We start from the raw sequence: 12,544 nt of genomic DNA, 5'->3' as shown, positions 1-12,544 counted from the left end.
GTTTCAGACCAAATACTTTTGTACCTATGGCCCTATACCTCGAACACTACACACTCCATCAAGTAAGCATTTGAAATACTGCCAGAACTGTCCTCCCTAGTTACACCTCGCCTAATATTCCTGGTTCCCAGGAGCTCTGCGACAACTTCTCAAAATTTTTAAAACTAAAATCTCCTCCATCCATGCCTCGTCTCCGGCTGTAGATCAGGTACTCACTCCTTCATTTGAGAATTAAGTTGCTATCATAATCTGCTTGTCTCTTTTGTTAACCCATTTGGAGATTGCAACTCTGGATCCCATTAAATCTAAACTAGAGGTGGGTGAAGAATTCCGCTCCACCGGCGGAGTTTACAGAGTTTTGCCCACTCCGTGCGGAGCTCCGCAAAACTCCTCGGACGTGGAGCGGAGTTTTTTCTCTCATGAGGCTCGCCACCGTTAAGTCGGCGAGTGCAAGTGAGAAATAATCACGCGCTAGACCTCTTCCCGGCAAGATTTCTCAATGCGGGCGGTTGTGGCAGGTTGCGACCGCTTGCGTTTGCTCGCCTTGAGGAAGATTTAGCTAGAGTAGAATATCTACTCTTGCAGCAGAAAGAAGCAGCGCCCTCTGGTGCGACACATAGTGTCATTTGTGTTGATTTTACAGAGCAGGACAAACTGCCAGCGCTAAAAATCAGTGTGAGCAGCGCGACTTGCCACACTCTGCAGCTTGCCTAGGCCGAGCAGACCCAGGCATAATATAAACTACTTTCTAGCATCTGTGGGCCACCCACTCCCCCCACCTGGACCCATGTCGGGTTAAAGGTTTCCTTTTAATACCCAAATCAACTGTTCTTAGACCTCAGATACTGGTAAACCATCATGGTACAGGGTAGTAGTGTCTTCTTTATTAAAGAAATGCCCTACAGGCCCTACTACATTCACAAACTACCGCCCTATTTCTCTTCTACCACTTACGGTCTCTTGGGATTGTCAATACGCAGCTGTCCTCCTTTTTAGGACTGGATGACTGCGTTGCTTCTCTGCAGAATGACTTTTGAGAAGGCCATGGGACAGAATCTGTCCTGGTGGCAACATTAGATGACATCCGTAAAATCGTAAACATTATGTTATTGGACCTATCAGCAGCCTTTGGCACAGTCTCCCTCTCCATCCTCCTAAAGAACCTCTGGAAGATACCAGTGCAATGCTTTGCCCACTCATGGCTGGCATTCTTTCTTGCAGATAGACAGCAAGCAGCCCACCTTCCCTCTTCTAGATCTAACTTTTGGCTATTAACGAGTGGCGCCCCTCAGGGATCATCACTATGTCCAACCCTTTTCCACCTGCACATGAGCACACTTGCTCATTTGATTAGACGTCACAGCTTTTTCTTTCTTAGATACACTAATGACGCACATCTTGTACTCAACACCCAGCCTCAATCAGCTATATTGCAGTATCACAAGAGTATCTGGGGAGAGGAGTTGGCCTAATGGCTAGAGCGGTCAACCTCAAATCTGGGGAACCGGGTTCGGGTCTCGGCAATGATGCTGAACATCCTGTGATTCTGGGCAAATCACTTAATCTCCCCGTGCCTAAAAAAATGAATGTGTGTCGTCATGTAACGCAACTGATGTAACGCAACTGGTGCTATGTAAAGTGCTCTGATAACTTTGGGTCAAGTTTGCGCTATATAAAACTCCGTAAACTAAAAAATAAATCACAAGGTGTTCAATGACTGCCTTCAAGACGTTGCTTGATGGATGACCAACGACCAGAGCAAATGTAACTCTGATAAGATGGATCTTATCTGGTCTGACTATTGCTGCTAGCAATCTGGGATACCAAACTCTCTCTCGTAATGCTGAAATCTCTAACAGTAAGGGGCAGATGTATCAAAATTTCACTCAATGCAGCACAGCAAGACACCTTGCTACGCTGCGTGACAGCGAAAGGGCTGGATTGCGCCATATTTAACATTAAATGGCACATTCTTGTCCTCTCCTTTCACTGGCACACTATGTGCTGCTTAGCGCCAATGCAGTCACCCTTATTACATGGTGCAAGGGTGTCTGCATTGCAGGCAGGATTGTTTTTGTGCAGGAAGGTACACCTTCATTTACAAAAGCAATCCTATGCGGGTTTTTCCTATATCTATGTGTGTTACAGAAAATACCACTCATGGTAAATCTGGGAATATGCGAATAGCCATGTATGGATGCGTGGGAACACCCAGTGGTTAATTTCGGGGCTCTTCTCAGGAGGCAGCTTGCACCAGCCCATTTCTCTTGTTAGAGCTGCCTAAAACAGAACCAACTAATAACAATGAAGGTGGCGAGAGGATGTAGCTTAATGATCAGAGCTGCCAACTTCAGAGCTGGGGCTCAACATCCTTTCTGGACAAATCACTACCATAATCAAATGTGTCCTTAACTGGTGCTCATCAAAAGCACTTGTGTTGATGATTAAGCCCTTCGGTGCTGATGATGGCTCCCGGTCATCATCAGTTACGGTGGGCGTATGCTAATGACGGCCGGGAGCCGTCATGACCACGCCCGCGATCGGAATGTGCCGCACAGGTGCAGAATTCCGTCCGCAGCCAGGGGGTTAAGTGCTGGTGCTGAGCACCGGAAACCACTGTCTCTAATTGAGCATTGGGAACACCAATGCTCCACCTGTGGAAAGCCTCCCTAGGGCAGAGTAATGCAAGGCAGAAACTTGTGCTGCCTTGACTTACTCCATATTTACCAAGCCACGCAAGGTGGCCTTGCGTGGCTTGGTTAATCTCATTCTAGGTTTGTCATTGCTGTGCGTCCCCTTGCAAGGGCAATGCAAAACCTTGGATAAATCTGGGTCTCAGTTTCTTACTATGTGACCTTATGTGTCCAGCATAAAATCCTTCCTGCACTCCAAATATCCTGATGGAAATTGATCTAGTCCATAGACTCTTATGTCATCAAAGTTAGAGTAAAGAAATGCTGTGTATTTTGGCCTTCCGAATGCTTTATTGAAAGGCATGCAACTGCTTGGTGTTGAGATTCTCTAAGTTCGCTCATATCTTATCTCTCTCCACTAAGTCTCAACAGGAACGGCCGCTAGGAAGATGTAGTGGTCGGTGGAGGGGTTGGAGGAATTACAAAAACAATTTAAAATAAAGAAACGAAAAGCTCACTTACCTGCTGTACGCTGCCTCTCCTCTGTCCTCGTTTGTAGTCTCCAGGAAGCACACCGGATCCCAGACTCCCCTATCCAATCACGACATTGTTATCACCTGAACAACAGCAGCATTGTGATTGGTCTGAGTGCCCTGGTTCAGTGCTCAGACAGGGAGTGGTATCCTGTTTTTGACTCCATCCTACCTTACAATACAGCTGGATGGAGACAAGCTAAGTGCGCATGACGGTTTGGCTGGACCAAGACAGCCGGCTAAACTGCCATGAGCACTTATGGTGCAGCATCCACTCCTTCCTGTGAAGACCGCCAAGCTCTACCCCACCCTAACCTGGCTCAGGCTTCGTACAAAAAATAAAATGCTAATCATGTACCGTTAGTAACATTGCGTTATCATATTATTTTTTCTTTGAACTCAGTGGGGCGATGCTCCTCTGCCTTAGCGGAGTAGCTGCTGCTGTAAATCAACTCTATTGGTTTTATTAACTGATATACATCAACCAATAAACAAGACAATGTGGATCTCACCTCCATATCATCTCTGGTGCTCTGATTAGTCATTAGTATACATCACACTATTCACTTATGAGTCCATAATGCTTTCACCATTTGCCCTTCGTGCACAAATCGATTGCTGGGCGCCATTTTGGTATTGAGGGAGGTTCAGTGGATTTCCATTTATGAGCGATATCTCTTTTGGCGAGTATGGTATCCATTCCTATAAACATTCGCTCTCCGCAGGTAACCTGTCAAGTCATCTAGGATCTTCAATAGGGCCACTTGAGGAGATAGTTCAGCTACCCATCCCAGGACATCGGCCAGCACTCTGTATTGTCTGCCAATACTGGGTTATTTTAGGACAATTCCAATATAAGTGATAAAAGTCAGCATCTAGACTAAGACATCTAAAGCAATTTGGGGTGGGGTCCTGATTGCATGCCCCAGCTGCCTAGGTGTAAAGTATGTCATGTGTAGGTATTTAAGTTGAATCAACCTAAGTCGGGTTGAGATGGCAATCTCTCGAGTGCCCATCTGAGCTTCCTGCCAGTCCGTGTCATCGAGGGGACCAATCCACCCCACCCACTGTTGTTTAAAGGCCATGGATCGGTCAGGGAGGCCAATCGAGGGTTCGCTTCAAGCAACCCTGGGAAATGAGGACACGCAGCAGGTACTACAACAACTAGACCTGTCCACCATCGTGAACCTCTCGGATAAACAACTAACCGCTGACGAAAAAATGATACTCAGTTTAGGGCTCAAATTTGTTCCAACTCGGCGCACCGACTTCACTAAATTGAAATTAGAAGCATTAGACTTTTGCCGCAAGATCAGGCTAAAATCATATTTTGCAGGGAGTAATTCAACTTCTATTGAAGAAACAACAGGCCTTCGAGTTAAATCGAAATTTACTCCCACTCACAATATTCCCAAGCAAATATATGCCTTTGAGCAAACGGTGCTATCATCGATCAACAAACTTGAAAAATCTAAATGTTTTTTGAAGAATAACTTAGGGAAGGATCATATCAAAGCGATTCAGGGCCTAAAAGCTGACAACTCAATCATAATAAAGCAGGCCGACAAAGGTGGGGCGGTGGTGATCTGGCCTCGCTCGATGTACTTAACTGAGGGAAAATCACATGTTGAGAACCGTGAATGGTACAGACCAGTCAGGGAAGATCCTGTTCGAGAGATACAAGCTAAAATAACAGGAATTACCAAGATAGCCTTCGATCAAGGTTTTTTGGGTCCAAAGGAGTTTGAATATTTAACTAGCAAACAACCGAGGACACCCTTGTTATATACAGTCAAACACCACCAGGGAGACCAATCGTCTCGGGGTGTGACTCGGTTCTAGAGCCAGTGTCAAAGTATATAGACTTTTTTCTAAAACCCTTCATTGGGGGTGTCCGCTCATATCTGAGAGACACGACTGATTTCATCGTCAAAGTGGAGGGTACTGATTTTAATGAAGACACGCAAATCATGGCCACGTTGGATGTAAGATCCTTATACACCCAAATTCCCCAAGATGAGGCCCTAGAAGTAATGGAATTATACTTGGAACGGAGAGAAAGACCGCATCGGGTACCGACATCCTTCATCATTGAATTGGCTGAAATATCACTCCGTAGCAATTACTTCAAGTTTGAGAATGACTTCTATGTACAGGTGAAGGGCACAGCAATGGGGTATCCTCATGCGCCGGAAATGGCGGTTCTGTTCATGGCCCAGTACGAGGAACGGTTCATTTACAACAACAATCCGTTTGCGAAGAATGTCATCCAATGGTTGAGATATATCGACGACGTCTGGCTCCTGTGGCAGGGGAGCCAGGCTGAGTTGGATCAGTTCTTAGATTGGGTCAATACTAGACACCCCGATATTGATTTTTCGATGCAATCAAGTATATCTAAGATGACTTTCCTCGATGTTTCTGTGGTCTCTGCAGATCGCAAACTCAACACAACACTATATAAGAAGGAGACAGATAGAAATACTATCCTCCATTATAACAGTGCACATCCACAGTGCTTAAAACAGAATCTCCCATTCGGCCAACTGTTAAGGATTAGGAGAAATTGCACTGAAGTGTCTGACTTTGACACTCATGCTCAATCCTTTTGTGGAGAAATGAGGATGAGAGGATACCCCAAGAAACTGTTGAACCATTGCAAAAAAAGAGCCAGATTCACTCCGAGAGAAAGCTTGCTGCAGAAAAAAGAGAGAGCTGAAATGAGTAAACTTGCTTGCGTGACAACCTACGGGGCTCATACCAACAAGTTCCACCAGATCATTTTGAAGAATTGGCATCTGTTGGAGTCTCTGGAATTTCCATTGGCGAAGCCCATCTTCGCAATGAAGAAAAATCAAAGTATAGGACAACAGCTGGTACGAGCAGACAGCTATATTCCAAAGCCTAAAAGTGATTTAATCACACATTGGAACCTCAAACCAGTGTGTGGACACCACAAATGTGGCAATTGTGTGGCTTGCCCCACCACGTTAGAGGGATCGGTGTTTGAGCACAACGGGACCAAATGGAGACATGATAACTTTACAAATTGTAAGACAAAAAATGTTATATACGCAGTGGTTTGCAAGTGTAACAAGATATACATTGGCAAGACTTGCCAACAAATTAATATGAGAATCACACAGCACCGATCACGCATCAAGCGTAAAGTACTGACTGCACCAATGGTGGATCACTTCGTGTCCGCCAACCATACCGAAAATGATTTTAATTGGACCATTCTGGGAGGGATAGATCCAAAACATCAATCTCCTAACATTGAAAGCGCACTGTTACGTAAGGAGGCATACCTTATAATGAAATTTGACAGTATCAACAAGGGGTTAAATTGCATGAGCGAGCTCAATAGGACATAAATCCATACATATGCGCCTTAAAGATCTTCCACTGGTTTTCTTGCTTCGCTTAAACTCTCCAGTCGACTCCAACAAAACACAACTACCAGAATGCACCTGGGCACAGATTGGAAGTCTCTGCACGCTGATTGGTACATGTTACAATCACGTGTGCCAGCAGTTCGCTTTTGTTATGTTATGTTATGTTATGTTAATAACTTTTATTAGGCGCACAGCTGCCCCAGCGAAGGGGTTATATAGAACTAAGCCCGGCTGCCGGTTTTGCCTTAATGAAGCATTTCACGGATTTGTCCGAGTGCTAGAATCAAAGAGTCGCAGACAAATATCTTGGTGAGTTGCTGCAAACAATGTTTTTATTGCGAGCCCGCTCAGACTATCACCGCGCTGTGACGCTTACACACAGGCTTTGTTGTTTCCTTCCAGCTACGGCAGGTTTGAGAAAACACCTACTTTGGGGATAACAGCCCACCGCGCCCTTCCACTGTAAAAATGCGTTGGAAGCCGAGTAAGTAGTTTACACGCTTTCAAAGAGAACCCTTGGTATGCCTTTTATATCCCCCAACAAGTTCCATAATAATTTTGGCACTACTCGTGTTTCAGAATTGTGGAACCAGTAGAGCCCCCCTTCAAAAGTGAGCGGCCCGCCAGCCATGAAGGTAATTTCCAAATCTTTGGTGTGCAATACTAATTTCATTCAGTGCTGTCTGGAGGTTACATTCAATTCTCCCTTGTTACAGACTGGCAGCCACTGTGCATAGAGGTATTCTACAGTTTTGAACTGATGCCAACAAAAGACAGGTACAATACAACCTTTTTTAGGTTTCGTAACCTGGCGAGGGGCGAAGCCACTCCCAGATCGAAATCTGTTGTTTCTAATAGTGAGGTTAGGACAGCCTCTGTTTCCAATTGGCTAGCTCCATAAATGGAGGCTAGCCATTGGGAGGCAGAGGCTGTCAATCGCGTTTTCTCTCGAAAACGCGATTCGGGGGCGTTTCTGGTGCTTTTTTTAAGCCCCGCCCCTTTGTCCCGGGCCGCGCTGCGATTGGCTGCCGGCCCGGGACACCCCCGTGACGTCATTCCCGGGCCGCGCTGTGATTGGCTGCCGGCCGGGAAACCCCCGTGACGTCAGCCAATCACAGCGCGGCCCGGGACCTGACTTGTTTTTCAGTGTCTTTTACTTTCTTAGGCACCAATATTAGTAGTCATGCCGATAAAATATTAGTCAGGTAGGTGTCTACATTAGCTGCATCTCACTTTAACAATGTGTTTATTCTCGTCTTCGTATAAGTATATAAATTGCGGAGTTTTAGTGAACAATTCATGTTAAACTTTCGAACTAAAGGGCGCTATAAATTTACCAAATAAAAACAGGGAACTGATAATTTCCCTACGTATGAAATGGACTGGCCTGTTAAAACCGCTGTACTCGCAGGGGCAGCCCCTTCCACCTATATTCCCTCCCCTTTCCGTTGCCCGCCATTTCACTACCGCCTCCTACTACCCGAGCTGCCTGCAATCTAAACAGAGAACAAGGAAAGAAAAGGACGAGGAAGGGTTCCAAACGGATAAGGTGCAGCGTCGACTTAACCTGTAAGTAGAATAATACCTCACCAGATGCTGTGCTCACAACAGTAGACCGCGTCCACTGGGGCAGATATAAATAACTTTGGTTCTTTACCAAAAACGAACAAATGCTCCCTGTGCTCTTCTTAAGAAACAAATACCGGGTTATGTGTTTAGCCAATGAATGACATGCTTGCTGCATTGAGTACGTCGTATTCCCCACAATAAGATGTGATTGCAAATGAGTGAAAATGCGTGTGCTTTAATAGTTTTGTCATGTCGTTTCAAGGCCGTGATATTTTACGCACACATTTGCAGTTTGTTGTGTTTGATGCAGAAGCGGGTTTTGTGAACTGTCCTCCCCAAAGGAGGTCCGAATGGAGGGCGCCATCTCCTCTGCTGCACACACGCTGCAATTCCCGCCTCTTAACGTAAAGGAAGGTACAGTCTGAGGCCCACTCTGCTTTAAGAACCGATTAAATACAGACGTCCCGACCCCCTCCCCTCTTGCGAGCGACACCTTTTATTCTTTTACAGTATACCCCTTTTAATAGTTTCAGTTCTTTTCTTCACCCCTTCCGCTTTTCAGCCCCGCCTCCTCCGTGGCCTAGCCGAACCTGCATTTATTTTCATGAAAAAAATGAAATGACGCGCCACGGGTGGGCTTGACGTATTAATTATGCTGGCAAAATATTTTGCATCGCGTTTCAAGCAACCCCCTACGGTAATCTGAGTTTATTTTTCGTTGTGACCTCAAACAATAAACACGCCCTGCGTCCGCGCTGTAAAAAAAAAAAACGCGCCGTTCTTTCAATTGGTCTGGTTTTGTTTTCTTTCTCAAGATTGTTTGAATTAAACAAAAAAATCAGTTTCATGGTTACCCTAAATCTGATTCGACCTCTTTTCTCCCCCCTCCCTTTCCAACAGACTCCATTTTCGAGGTTATAGGCGGCGTCGAGGGGGGAGGGGCACATTGGACGGACCCATGTTACCTCTATACAAACCAGAATTTAAAGTAAAACTACAACATTTTGCAAAGAACAAGATGCTGTGCGTTCCACGCGTACTGCGGGTATATAATACTTTGCCTAGATCAATTTTCTAGTCCTCTCGTTTAGCTAGAAGCAGTATTTGTCAAATCAAGTATGTATTTTCATCGTACTGTGATAGTTCAAGCCAGCTCAGCTGAACACTTAAGGCCCTCATCTCGGCCTCAGGGGTCATTGCAGTAGCTGTCGTTCACCCATTGTGTCATGGCGGACTTCTTCCGGATTGCAGCGAGACTGGTGGTGTGATTGTGCGCCAGAGTTACACTTCCCGTTTCAGCTGATTGTATTATTAAATGCTAGATTGTGTCTCGCCTGGTTGTGCGTTTTAACCGCGTCATTGTCTCCGAGTTAAAATGCCCATGTAGTCACGTTTAAAACGGTGCTTTTCAAACCACCTTAACAACTATGGTAATTATTTTAAACAAGGCTATTTTGGGGAGTAAATAACTCAAAATGATTTACCGTGTTATAAGATTCTTTTTTTCTAACATGATGCCTCACTTTAAGAGCATAATTTCGCCAAATCGGACAACTGTCTCTGCCAGTCGCAAATTAGCACTTTTAGCAATTAACGGCGATTTATTTATTATGTTATTTGCTAGTAGTGCTCTAGCACCCCGGACTTGAATACTGTGATAATGTAGAAAGCGAAACTGCAACCAACGGCAGGCACTTAAAGGGCGACTAGATTTTTTTTAAACCATAACAGAGGACTTCTCACAAACATAGAAATAGGACTACTATTTGCATCCATGGGGCGACATGGAAATGCTTAATTAACAGTGCAATCAACATTGAATATACAAGCAACGAGGCACTAAGGGGCCATTATATGCTCACAGTATCTTCTTTGCTAATTAAATAGTTTTCGGTTGAGGGCAGCTAACCAATTAAGTAAGTATCGAAACACATGTAAACTTGCTTCCTGTGTTCAGTCGTCTGAAAACCGGACGTGTTAAATACTCTGAAATCTTCTATGACAGATGGTAAACAATAGAGGCATGGCCAGAAAATCAGGGTCGCCTGGTCACCTATACACTTTGGTATGCTGAGCATTTGATATGCTGAGCATTTGAAAAACATAAATGGTTGTGAAAGTAAGTGGCAAGAAAAATAACGTGGGCTAAAAGCTGGCATTCGTAACCCGTCCAGAAAAGCCTTTGTCCTTTAGTTATACCTAGGGCCATTTTCTGAAATAATACCAAAATGTACCTAGAAAAAATAGTCTGTCGTTATTTCCTGAATCATTAAATTTTTAGGATAACATTTGTTATATTATTGATGTAGCTGTGGTGTATTTTATGGAATAGCTGTTTCTTCATTAAAGGTCCTCATGAAGGAATAGTTCTCTGATTTCTCTACTCTTTCCTTTTAGCTCTACCAAAGATCCATTGGAGGACCTTTGATATTGCTATTGCTAACAGAAAGGCTAATGACCTATGGGCCCCTCATTATAGTATTTACGTTTCCTATGGAAATGTAAAGGTTAGTGTGGGATCAGCGCCGGATTTAGACTTAATAAGGCCCTAAGCTATTTGAAATATGGGGCCCTTTATAAGTCCAGATATTCTATGTGACTATGTCAGTGACAAATATTATTTTCAGATACCTAGAGGGTTAAACTGAAATACAATTAAGAAGTATATTGATAGTGAAATAATACATCTTTAACTTAAAACCATTTTTATACATAACAAACTTAAAAATGCAAACTCTGGTAAAAAGAAACAAAAGTTGTTTTAAAAGGCACAATTTACAAAGGCTTATTATCTAATCTCTTGAAACATGTTATAAGGATTAAGGAATTATATTAAAGTAAAATATTTTCTTTCTTGCCTTTGCCAGAGCAAAGTCACTGATGACATCATCAAATGATAAACTGCGTAGTTTGTCGCTGTCTATGCACATGAGACTGAGGGAACATAATTTATCTTGAGTCCTAATTTAATACAATCAAAACAAAATAATATGTATTTTTTAATGTCCAGTTCTTTCAAATATATATGTAATAACAACAAATTATAAGAGCAGGCAAGCACTTTGGATATAACATTGGCGGCCAGCGTGTTAACTAATTAACTGGAATTATGTGACAGGGAAGGACCACAGTGTGTGGCATTGGTTTACTAATTGTGCTGCAATTAAAAAACAAGCATTTACAATGCAACGGTTTCGCCTTTGGAAATGTTAAAGCTATTTGCAATGTAAATGACAATGGCAATTATTTATCTGTTTTCAAAACCAACACATAAATACAAATGTTGTCATTTACAATGCCAATAACTCAAACTTTTCCAAAGGCGAAACCGTTGCATTGTAAATGCTTGTTAAATCCAGTCACTGATAAATAGGGTTGTTTGTAAGCACAATACTAAAAAGATTTTTCGTTTTTTGTTTTTTTGTCAGAAACAGTCCTTTAAGATAAATTCAGCCCTGAGGAGAGTTTGGCAAGTCACACAGCCACAACTCGAAACGCGTCGGCTATGTGGGATTGAATCCTTCGTGTTCATTTCTAAAGGCTCAGAGTACTTTTATGAGTTACCCTCTGAGCTTGTGATTCGTGAGAAAACTGCTTCATTCTATCAATATAATGAACTTTTTGACTGTGTTTTTTATATCAATTTCTCGAGATTGAGTTGATATGTAGAAAAATTGTTTTTGACATGCTGTATGTTATGTAATAGGATTCACGAATGTATTAGTGTTTCACTGTATATGTTAAATGTTTTGTAAATAAGTGTTTTTGAGTCTTGTTCAGCACGATTTAAGTTTCTCATCAATTTTTTTATCAACGTGAGATGTTTGTGCAGTTGATAGTGTGTCCACTGTTCGGACAAAAAAAGAAGAATTTTTTGTAAAAATAAAAAGAACGAAGAGGCATAAGTGACTGCCAAGATAAGCATAGTAACTGGTGTTTATCTTCTGCTTTGTGATCATAAATTAGATCCAAACTGTGGGAGGTGCGGGTAAAACTTTTTCTTCTGTATGGATCGGTCAGTGGCTTTAATAAACAGGGTGCGGCAGATCTGTGAAATTCCTCCTTTTCTCAATCGTCCTATTAGGATCTTAGCTTATAGCAGATTGTATTCTGGGAGGTCTGAGAGTTGAGTTTGGAGGCTAGAGAATGCATGTCTCAGCTGTAAATAATAATAAAATTGAGTTTTGACTAATGTGAAGTGGGTTTGAAGCTCTTGAATGAGCTCATATGTGATCCTTGCTGTACACATAGGGTTGTGATGCCAATTATGTTCCATTTACTTGTGCCTTGTGCCTCAGCCATCTGTCCTACCATAGCACAGTCTGTTGAGTCAATCGCAGCGCTGAAAGCCACTTCAGGAGCCCAACCTTAGTAATCTCAGGATGGAATGGGTGTCCCATAAATCCTTCTC

The 12,544-nt window shown here is 43.1% G+C and overlaps 1 long non-coding RNA gene across 1 annotated transcript; it reads left to right on the top strand.

Annotated features, from left to right (window-relative positions):
* Positions 1-6,774: 6,774 nt before the first annotated feature.
* On the top strand, positions 6,775-7,189 carry LOC144771473 (uncharacterized). Its single transcript, XR_013599297.1, has 3 exons — positions 6,775-6,873; positions 6,967-7,048; positions 7,144-7,189. It is a non-coding gene; the product is annotated as an uncharacterized LOC144771473 (long non-coding RNA).
* The last annotated feature ends 5,355 nt before the right edge of the window (positions 7,190-12,544 follow it).

This window comes from Lissotriton helveticus, chromosome 8 (assembly GCF_964261635.1).
Source record: "Lissotriton helveticus chromosome 8, aLisHel1.1, whole genome shotgun sequence".
In the NCBI taxonomy this organism is placed as follows: Eukaryota; Metazoa; Chordata; class Amphibia; order Caudata; family Salamandridae; genus Lissotriton; species Lissotriton helveticus.
This window is presented reverse-complemented; position numbering and strand designations above follow the sequence as displayed.